Source organism: Tupaia chinensis, unplaced genomic scaffold, assembly GCF_000334495.1.
Source record: "Tupaia chinensis unplaced genomic scaffold, TupChi_1.0 Scaffold141305_1, whole genome shotgun sequence".
Lineage (NCBI taxonomy): Eukaryota > Metazoa > Chordata > Mammalia > Scandentia > Tupaiidae > Tupaia > Tupaia belangeri.
In genome coordinates this window covers 423,402-432,872 of record NW_006201168.1, presented here as the reverse complement: position 1 = coordinate 432,872, position 9,471 = coordinate 423,402, and the positions used below count along the sequence as shown (strand labels likewise).

Here is a 9,471-nt window from a genome sequence, read left to right as displayed (position 1 = left end):
CCCAGAAAAAATAAAATAAGCTTTGAAAAAGGAAAAATAAAATATAAATGGCTCAGTTTGGGGTTGAATTGTGACTCTCTAAAATGTATATGTTTAAGTTCTAACTGCTAGTACCTTGAAATGTGGCTTATTTGGAGATAAAGTCTTTAGAGAAGTAATCAAGTTTAAATGAGGTCAAAGAATGGGCCCTAATCGCATCCTACTGGTATCCTTATAAGAAGAGAAAGTTTGGGCCATCGCATCAGTGGCATAGAGATTAAGGCACTGGATTCCCACATAGCTTTTTGCATGGTTCGAGTTCCAGAACTGGCTGCTAGAAAATCACACCAGCCTCATTTGTGCATAAAATAACTAGTAATAACATAAAGTAATCAAAACAATATGAACAAATGTTTAGAACTATACTCTCCACAAAGGGAACAAACTACTGTCTCCTCAGCAAGTTCTCACTTCCTTTATCATTTCTAGTTAGAGACACTTTGTAGCAGAGTTATATTATCTCCTTTTAACATATCTGAAGCAGTTGTTTTCTTGACTTTGTTTTAGAATGAATCTCCTCTGCATCATCTTAATACAAGGTTCATATACTCAGCAAAACCAGTGATACAGCCTTCTATCCACATATTTACTTGCTCATAGAGCCACGCCTGAATCTGGGATCTGTTCTGCAAGTATCTGAAAATGAGATTGATGGGCCGCACCATCACCTTCTGCACTTTCTGGCCCTGGCCTCGGTACGCCATGGTGCAATCTCACAAAGGCCATCCCAACCCACATGCTGTCTCAGAAAGCCAATGTAGTGTTTTATACCCATTAAAAAATAAGGAAAGACCAACTCCCATGGTGCAGCGGTTTAATGCTGCACAAGAAAGCTAGATCCCACGTGGCCAACCAGGGTTCAAGTCCTGACTCTGCTACTTCATGCACTGGGCACACATGTGCCCAGGATCGAGAATTAATTGGAGGAAAAAGGATTGCAGATGGTCAGGCCCTATTGGAGGAATCCAAAACCAAAAGTAAGGAAATAAGGAAAACTTTGTGTATATTGGTGTAGAAAAAGATCTCTGCTTGCTTCATGGTAGTTAGCAACAGGATCCCACGTGGCTGACAGATCCCACATGGCTGACAGTGCAGTTCCAGTCCTGAGCCTGATGGCTTAAGAATCATGCTGGGGGCGCTGGACTTCCCCGTGGCCAACTGCAGTTCAAGTCCCACACCTAGCGGTTTGCTTTCTCACTTTCCCTGTCTCTCTTTTTTTCACTCTGTCCCTCTCTGGTCAAATTTAAGTAAGTAAGTAAGTAAATAAATAAATTTCAATTTAAAAAAAGAAAGGAAAAAGAAACATGCTGGGTACATGTGTATGCATGTTCAAAATCCTGCAAAAAGGGAGAGAGGATAAGGGTTCATAACATAACTATTCACCATGGGGGTGTTCTTCTCTCTCTGTGTGTCTATCTCTGTCTCTCTGGCAAGCACACGTGCTCTGTAGTACACACCCACACAAAGAGAGAAAGAAAAAGAACTCCAAAATATTAAAATATTCAAATATCAAAATACATAATTATATATAGGTAATGTTTTAATATTTTCTTAAAATAATATACATTATATATACACATTTACTTAAATATTTCTGAAAGAATTTTTTTTTTTGAGAGGTTTTTGCTATAGGGCATGTGCGCTCGCCAGAAAGAGAAACAGAGAGACAGAAAGCAAGAAATCACCCCCCAGGGGGATGGCCACACCACAATCTCTTCTCCTCCATTCTCCTCTCGGGATCTTGGGCGCTTGGTGTGAGTTTAAGCCACCAGGTCTGGGACTTGTACCACGGTCGACTATATGGGAGTGCAACAACTTAGCCATTATGCTAACTGCTGGTCCCATCTCTGAAAGAATATTTACTCATGAAATTAAAACTGGTTTCTCTATGGAGAAAAACTAGGTTTCTAAAGAACAGGGTTGGAGGAAGACTTTTGTCTCATTATGGTTATAAGAAAACTTCTGAATTTTGCAACACATGAATGATATATATATATATATATATCAATATTTAATGTTTATACAGTTTGATTTTTGCTGCCACAAGGTGGCAGTGTTAAAGGCTTTATAAAAGATAGTATTGAAAGTCATTGACAGAAATTTTTGTAGTTAGCCTGTAATTATCAGGGATCCAACTGAGAGTTGAAAATATATAAATGTATTTTTACACAGAATTGTATTTTGGGGAATTCATGTAAATATCTTATTTTATAATTATTTTGTTTTGGTTTTGCTTTAATTAAAACACTGTAGGTCCATGATAGGAAAAAAAATAGTATAAAATAATGTTTTGTTTGTTTTTTAAATTTGCCACAGGGTGTATGTGCATGCTGGAGAAGGGATGGAAGAGAAAGCAGCCCCCATGGACTTGGTCATACCACAGTCTCTTGATTTGGGGCATGCACACACATGTGCCCAGTGTGCTTTTCCAGCTACTGGGTCCTGGATTCAAACTACGCAGTTGGTCATATGAGATCCAGTTGCCTTAACCACTATGTCACAGCTAGCCCCAAAGGAACTTTTTTTTTAGAGAGGTTTTTGCTATAGGGCACGTGTGCTCACCAGAAAGAGAGCGACAGAGAGACAGAAAGCGAGAAATCATTCTCCAGGGCAGATGGCCACGCCACAATCTCTTCTCCTCCATTCTCCTCTTGGGATCTTGGGCACGCATGCACAAGTGCCTGGCATGAGTTTAAGCCACCAGGTCCAGAACTCGAACCGCGGTTGACTACATGAGAGTCCAGCGACATAGCCATTATGCCAACTGCTGGTCCAAGACAGCCCTATTTTTGTTTGTTTGTTTGTTTGTTTTTATTTGTAAAACCAGGCCACTTTCATGTCTTGTACAATTTAATAATCTTTTGATGACTACAGACATGTAAGACCGGCTATATTCAGAAACATCAGTCATGATGGTCTTCCAGATGGTGTATCATCAAAAATTACAAGGAGTTATTTGTATGCAACTGCTTTCAAACCAGTAAAACAGCATTTATGCATCCATCATTTTCAGGATTGTTGGTAACTTGGGCATATTTCTCCCAAATAACCTTGCCTCCTTGTGTCACAAGGTCCAACTTGCTCATGTTCACCTCAATGACAGGATCTGTGGTGATGACACCCAGAGTTGTATATAGTGGGAATGAGGAATTCTTCTTTACACCAAGTATTGGCAGGCAAAAGGTGGCTTTCAGTTCAGGATGTGTCACGTGGGCCTTCTTGAAAAGGAAGCCCATTGGCCTAATGCATCTTTCATATTTAGGTGGTTTCCTAGTAAAGCATCTCCAACAAAGCAGAATTTTGTAACCATCCTCTTCCATGCCTTCTTTCTCTTTCCTGTTCAAATAAATTTTAATACTTCTGTTTCTCCCTGGGCTCGACCTTTGGATAGAGGGACTTCCCATCTTCCTGCTTTCTCTTTCCGTTTTTGTTTAATCATGTTGGAAAGTACTTTAGCTCGGGACTGTCCTTCTCTGTCCAACAGATAGGCAGGTACTGCTCCTTGTGGAGTCTTCATCATTCTTCTGTTTGGTGTTTCTCTTTTCATGCATCTTGTAAGCCTTTTTCATTTGCATTTCCTCAGCATGGCGCTGTTTATGATAAAGCTTAGCCTTCAGACCAATCATCCTTTTTGCTGCCTTTGAATGTTCATGAGCCTCTGGACTTTCCTTCTTTCTCTTTTTCTCATGGTAATCCAAATGGTATCCATAATATTTACAATGTAATTCAATACATTTGCTTTGTGGCATGGTGACCAGAAGCAGCCTTCCGGACACAAAGAAGTTGCCAACTTTCAGGTCTCAGAGACCAACAACCCCAAGACGACCCTGTTTTTTTAAAAATAAATTATTAAAAAAAAAATTGTTGTCAGAGGACATGTGTGATTGCCAAACAGTCAAAGAGGGAGGAAGCAAAATGTAGAAAGCACTCCCCAATAAGTGGTCATGCTGCAATTTATCCTCCCCCATTTCTTCATCCTGTCAGGATTCAGGGCACTCACACACATGCACCTAGAGTTTTTTTTCAAGCTGCCAGGGCCAGAATTCAAACTGTGGCTGGCCATGTAGGACCTAGCTCCTTTAACCAGTTGGCTATGGGGCCAGCCCACCATTATAATTTTCTAAGGAGCAATTGGGTTGACATTTATGTTTAAAAAAAATAGTTTTTTATGAGCTAGTGAGTGGAAGTTCACTGGGAAGATCACCAAATCTGCTAGATCAGCTGAAGAGCAAAAGAAAGGAAGTGGCTTACTCTGCTTCAGCGGTAATGCACTGCTCTAGAGAAGCTGGATCCCACACAGCAACCAGAGTTCGAATCCCTGGTCAGTCAGCCTGAAACATGCTGAGTATGCACCTGAGTACCCAGGATCTGGTGGGCTAGAAGACTGGAGGAAGGTGACTATCCCATAAAGGTACTCCTCTCTGTCACATGTGTACTTACATGCGCTATCATAAAGAAAATGAAAGGATACTGTGCGCATCCAAGTTGTAGGATGCATTAATTCTTTTTATCTGTGCAAAAGGGAAGCAGCCATACTGTGAGCCTTCCTTTCCAGACCTCTCAGTCATAAAATTAGTCATACCTGATGGCTGATAGGCTAGTAGGGGAGATGAAAGATTTTTAAATGGTATGGTATTGTCTTTCCTTTTGTCTTCTCATCTCTTCTCTCTTCTCTCTTCTCTTCTCTTCTCTTCTCTTCTCTTCTCTTCTCTTCTCTTCTCTTCTCTTCTCTTCTCATTTGTTTCCTAAGAGAGAGAGGCAGGCACCTTAACAGAACCTCCTCACCATGATCCTTCCCCAAGGCGCTCAGGAAGACTCCAGAAGTGAACCTGCAGCCCCCTCACCCCAACATGGCTGCCAGCATCATGCTACGGCCTACACCCCAGCTGGGCCTAGATGCTTTCTTTTTTAGATAGAGATTTTTGCTATAGGGAGATGGGCTTGACAGAGAGACAGAGAGACAGCAAGAAATCACCCCCTGAGGGGGATGGCATGTTGCCATCCCTTCTCCATTCACCTCTCAGGATTTGGGGCACACACACACACACACACATACACATACACACGCACCTCCAGGTCTGAGACTCAATCACATTTGATCATGTGGGCGTCCAGCACTGTAACCGCTATGCCATCTAATGGTCCCTTAGATGCTTTTTATTTTTCCCTGAAGACAGAGATATAACATATGTTACAAAGGTATTCTCTTGTCTCAAGATTTTATTTTTGAATGTTAGAGGATAGCATTACCAATCGTATCCCTAATTTCTCTTCCAGACAGATGGATGGATGTTCATGAGGAATTATAATGGTTATATATTTATAAAAGCAAAATAAAATATACATTAGTAATTTTCAAAATATAGTTTCAAGTACAAATATGTGTTCTGGCTTACACAAACTTCTTTTGAAGCAACTTTTGTAAGATAATTTTACTCACAGACAATATTCCAACTTGCTCTTGCACTGAAGACGGAATCATTACAAGGTTTTATAACGTAGTAAAAGAGAGAAAAAAAGGCGGGGGGAGCCTCTAATGAAGTACAGACTGTCCACCAACTCTCATGTACTGTCAGACACTGACTCTGGTTCCTCCCTTAGGCCTTAGTGTGACAGAAAGGACGTGGACCTCTGTGTTCAGTGGGCCAGAGTTTAAATCCTGCCTCTGTTTACTAAATGAGAACTACTTAATTGATCTAAACCTCAGTTTCTACAGCATGGAAAAATGCATATGCTCTTTGTCCTGGGAGGATTAAATGAGTAATAAATATATGCATTTTGACTGTAAGAAGTATTTGAGACCTTAAAAGAACTCTCCACATACCTGAAAATAGGTTTTTACACAAACCAAAGGGTTTTTAAATAGCATGCCTTCCCTCTCCCAATTTTCCAAACATCTCAGGGCCTACCCTGTTTCATGGGGGGTCATCAGTTGGTTGTCCTCTCCAGCCAAGAAAGCATCTGTGTCCATTAGTCCAGAAGACCACTGCTGTCTGGGTGTCTCCCTGGCATTTAGTGTCATCTTCCAAGGCTGGCCTCCTTTCTTATGGATAGTTCCTTCTGTCCCCACAGATGTAGATGGGACAAAGCATGGAAGTGATGCCGAGAGAGCTCAGCTCAGCCAGAAAGGCCCTCCCTTGGGGTTGGCATTCAGGGTGAGCTCCTAGCAGATCTCTCCTCACCTTAGGAGCACTGGCATGGCTGGTTCTGGCTTCACTCTGCATGGACCAAAATCACTGTCCCTGTTCCCTCTCAGATAGTTCATCTTTTCCTTTTCAATCCCTAAAGCCCAGAGGACTGACAATACCACTTCCTGGGGACTAGAGCTCAGGGCGGCAACCCTCAGGAGGCAGTGCCTGCAGGGTTCACCGAAGGAGACTTCAGCCTCTCCTGTACTAATCATTTTCTCCCAGTGAGAAACTGCTGAAGCTGGAACTAGGCTTACCTTTCGGTCCTCTCTCTCACCTGCTTTTCTCCCAACTCCACATTCTTACCCTTCCACTCCCAATAGCTGAAATGTTCTAAAATGTCTCAGGCCTCCAAAGCTTAACACCCGCCTGCTACTCTCTTGGGTATATTAGAAAGAAGCAAATGTAAGTGAAAGTGAAAAATGACAATAGGCAATATATACCTACAGGATTTGGGGCATACACACACACACCTCCAGGTCCGAGAATCAACCACATTTGATCATGTGAGGGTCCAGCAGTGTAACCACTACACCATCTAATGATCCCTTAGATGCCTTCCCCCCCGCCCCCCCGGAAGACAGAGATATATAGCATGTGTTACAAAGGTATTCTCTTGTTTCGAGATTTTATTTTTGAAAAGTAGGAGAACTGGGCCAGCCCCATACTGCAGCAGTTGAGGGAGACCATGGTTTGAATCCCTGTACTAGCAGCTTGAGAACCGCCAGGTATGCGTGTATGTGTCCCAAACCTGACAGGTGGAGGAATGAAAAAAAGGTTGCTGTGTGGCCATGCCCCATCAGGATGAAGGGGAGTGGTCTCACTCTCTAGTGAGTGCACAAACTTCTGACAATTAAAAAGAACAACTAAAAAACTATCGAAATAAAAATATTTATTAGTTTGTAGATTTAGACTATATATAAGATTTAGATATATTCTTTATATACTAAAGAACAAATGAATACGCGAAAAAGAATACCGAGATGCAGGCTTCACTTCGCCCACAATGGATACCGTCAGTGGTGTAGCGTCCGATGGCTAACATTACTAGATCAGCAGCTATTAGCAAGGCCTTTGAACTGAACGATTTTTACCTGGCAGAAACCCTAATAGGGGCAATCACTTTGTTTTGAGGTTTGGTTTCAATCCTCAACACACCAACAGAGTTTCAGAATGGATATTCCTTCACGGTGACCAGCTTTCTGATGTCCTTTTCATGGGAAGATTGACGTTGCTCTTTCTTCTTGAGCTGGGTCATTTATGAGCGTCGTTTTCATTCAGTCACTGCCCAATATAAAGTGTAGCATGAATATAACCCATTTGCCTCGTGATGACTAAAGCTTTTTGTGTGGTGTCTGTGGTCTGGGAAGGTGGACGCAATCTTGAAAGGACTTATTGAAGAGCCTCCTCAGACCTTGGGTTACCTCTCTAGCTCCTTTTCATGGGCCTTATATCACAGTCAGTCTTGAAACAAACTGTATCTGTTCTTCCCTGGAACCAAATGAATAGGGCAGAGGAGGGAGGAGAAGGGAACAAAGGCAAGAAAGGGGAGAACCGGGACTGCAAAACCCTCCATCCTCCAGTCACATAGGGGAGAGAGGAGAATGGGAGGTTTGCTGCTTTCTCCAAATGTAGAAGTCTTAAAGAATTTGCTCTAGGGCTTGTGTGATCATCAGAGAGAGAGTAAAAGCACCCCCAGGGGGTATAGCCATGCCACAATCTCTTCTCCAGTCCCTTCTGGGATCTTGGGCACGTGTGCTCCTGTGCCCAGCATGCCCTTCCCCATGAGTCCCGGACTTGAACTATGCAGTTGACCATGTGGGATCCAGCAACTTTAACCACCATGTCTCCTAGCTGGTCCCCAAATGTAGAATTATTTAATGTATTATTAAAAATGCATTGTTTGGAACCAGCAGATGGCATGATGGTTATGCTGCTGGACTCCCATATGACTGACCAGGGTTTGAGTCCCAGACCCAGAGGCTTGAAGCTCACGCAGGGTGTGTGCATGCCTGTATGCCCAAAATCCTGAGAGAAGAATGGAGTAGGGATTGCAGTGTGGCCATTCATCCTATGGGGGTGATTACTTGCTCTTTCTCTCTATGTTTTTCCAGTGAGTGCACATGCCTTATAGGAAAAATCTCTCTCTATGTTGGGGCCAGCAGATGATGTGGTAGTTAAGGGTGTTGGACTCCTACATGGCCAACCATGGTTCAAGTCCCAAATTTAGTGGCTTGCTTTCTCACTTTCTCTCTCTCTCCCTCACTGGGGAAATAAATAAATGGATAAATGAATAAAGTTAAGTAAAATAATTCTTTTAAAAAATATGTTGGGGGACTAGCAGTTAGCATAATGGCTATATCGCTGGACTCCCGTGTAGTCAACCACGCAGTTCAAGTCCCGGACCTGGTGGCTTAAACTCATGCCAGGCACGTGTGTGCATGCCCAAGATCCCGAGAGGAGAACGGAGGAGAAGGGATTGTGGCGTGGCCATCCCCCCTGGGGGGGTGATTTCTCACCCTCTGTCTCTCTGTCTCTCTCTGTCTTTCTGGTGAGTGCACATACCCTATAGCAAAAACCTCTGGAACCAGCAGATGATGTAATGGTTACATCACTGGACTCTCATGTTACCAGCTATGGTTCAAGTCCTAGACCCAGCAGCTTAAAGCTCATGTTGGGCACTTGTGTGTGCATGCCCAAAATCCCAAAAGGAGAACGGAGGAGAAGGGATTGTGGCATGGCCATCTCTCTTTCTCTCTGTCTCTTTGGTGAAACACATTCGCCCTAACACATACGCCCTATAGCAAAGATCGCACAAAAAACGTGTGTTCATATGTGTGTGTGTATGTGTGTACATATACATATATACACACACACATATATATAGTTTAGTTACTTTCCTATTTCTGCTGGTGCAAATATCTGTAACTTCGTTACAGATTTAACCATTTATTTGCAGAGGTGAAGAATTATGACTTTGCAGAACTTCTATGATCCAAAGAGTGGGGGGCGCCCAGGTCTTTGGAGCTGGAAGGGAATTCAGAGATGGGTGAGAAGACTCAGGCCTGGCCAGGAGTCTCCAGAGCAGTTTATCAGGTTTGTGGCCAAGCGGGAATCCAAGTTTCTCTCCCCTGCCTTAGTGCTCTATCACAAAAACTGACTTGTTTATTCATTCATTCTTCAAGACACATTTAGGTTCTCACTGTGTGCCAGATACTGTTCTGGACAGTCCCTGCCTGGGTGG

At 42.8% G+C, this 9,471-nt stretch overlaps 1 pseudogene; it reads right to left on the bottom strand.

Moving 5' to 3' along the window:
• Positions 1-464: 464 nt before the first annotated feature.
• LOC106733215 (small nuclear ribonucleoprotein E pseudogene) lies at positions 465-846 on the bottom strand (annotated as a pseudogene).
• Between the last annotated feature and the right edge of the window lie 8,625 nt (positions 847-9,471).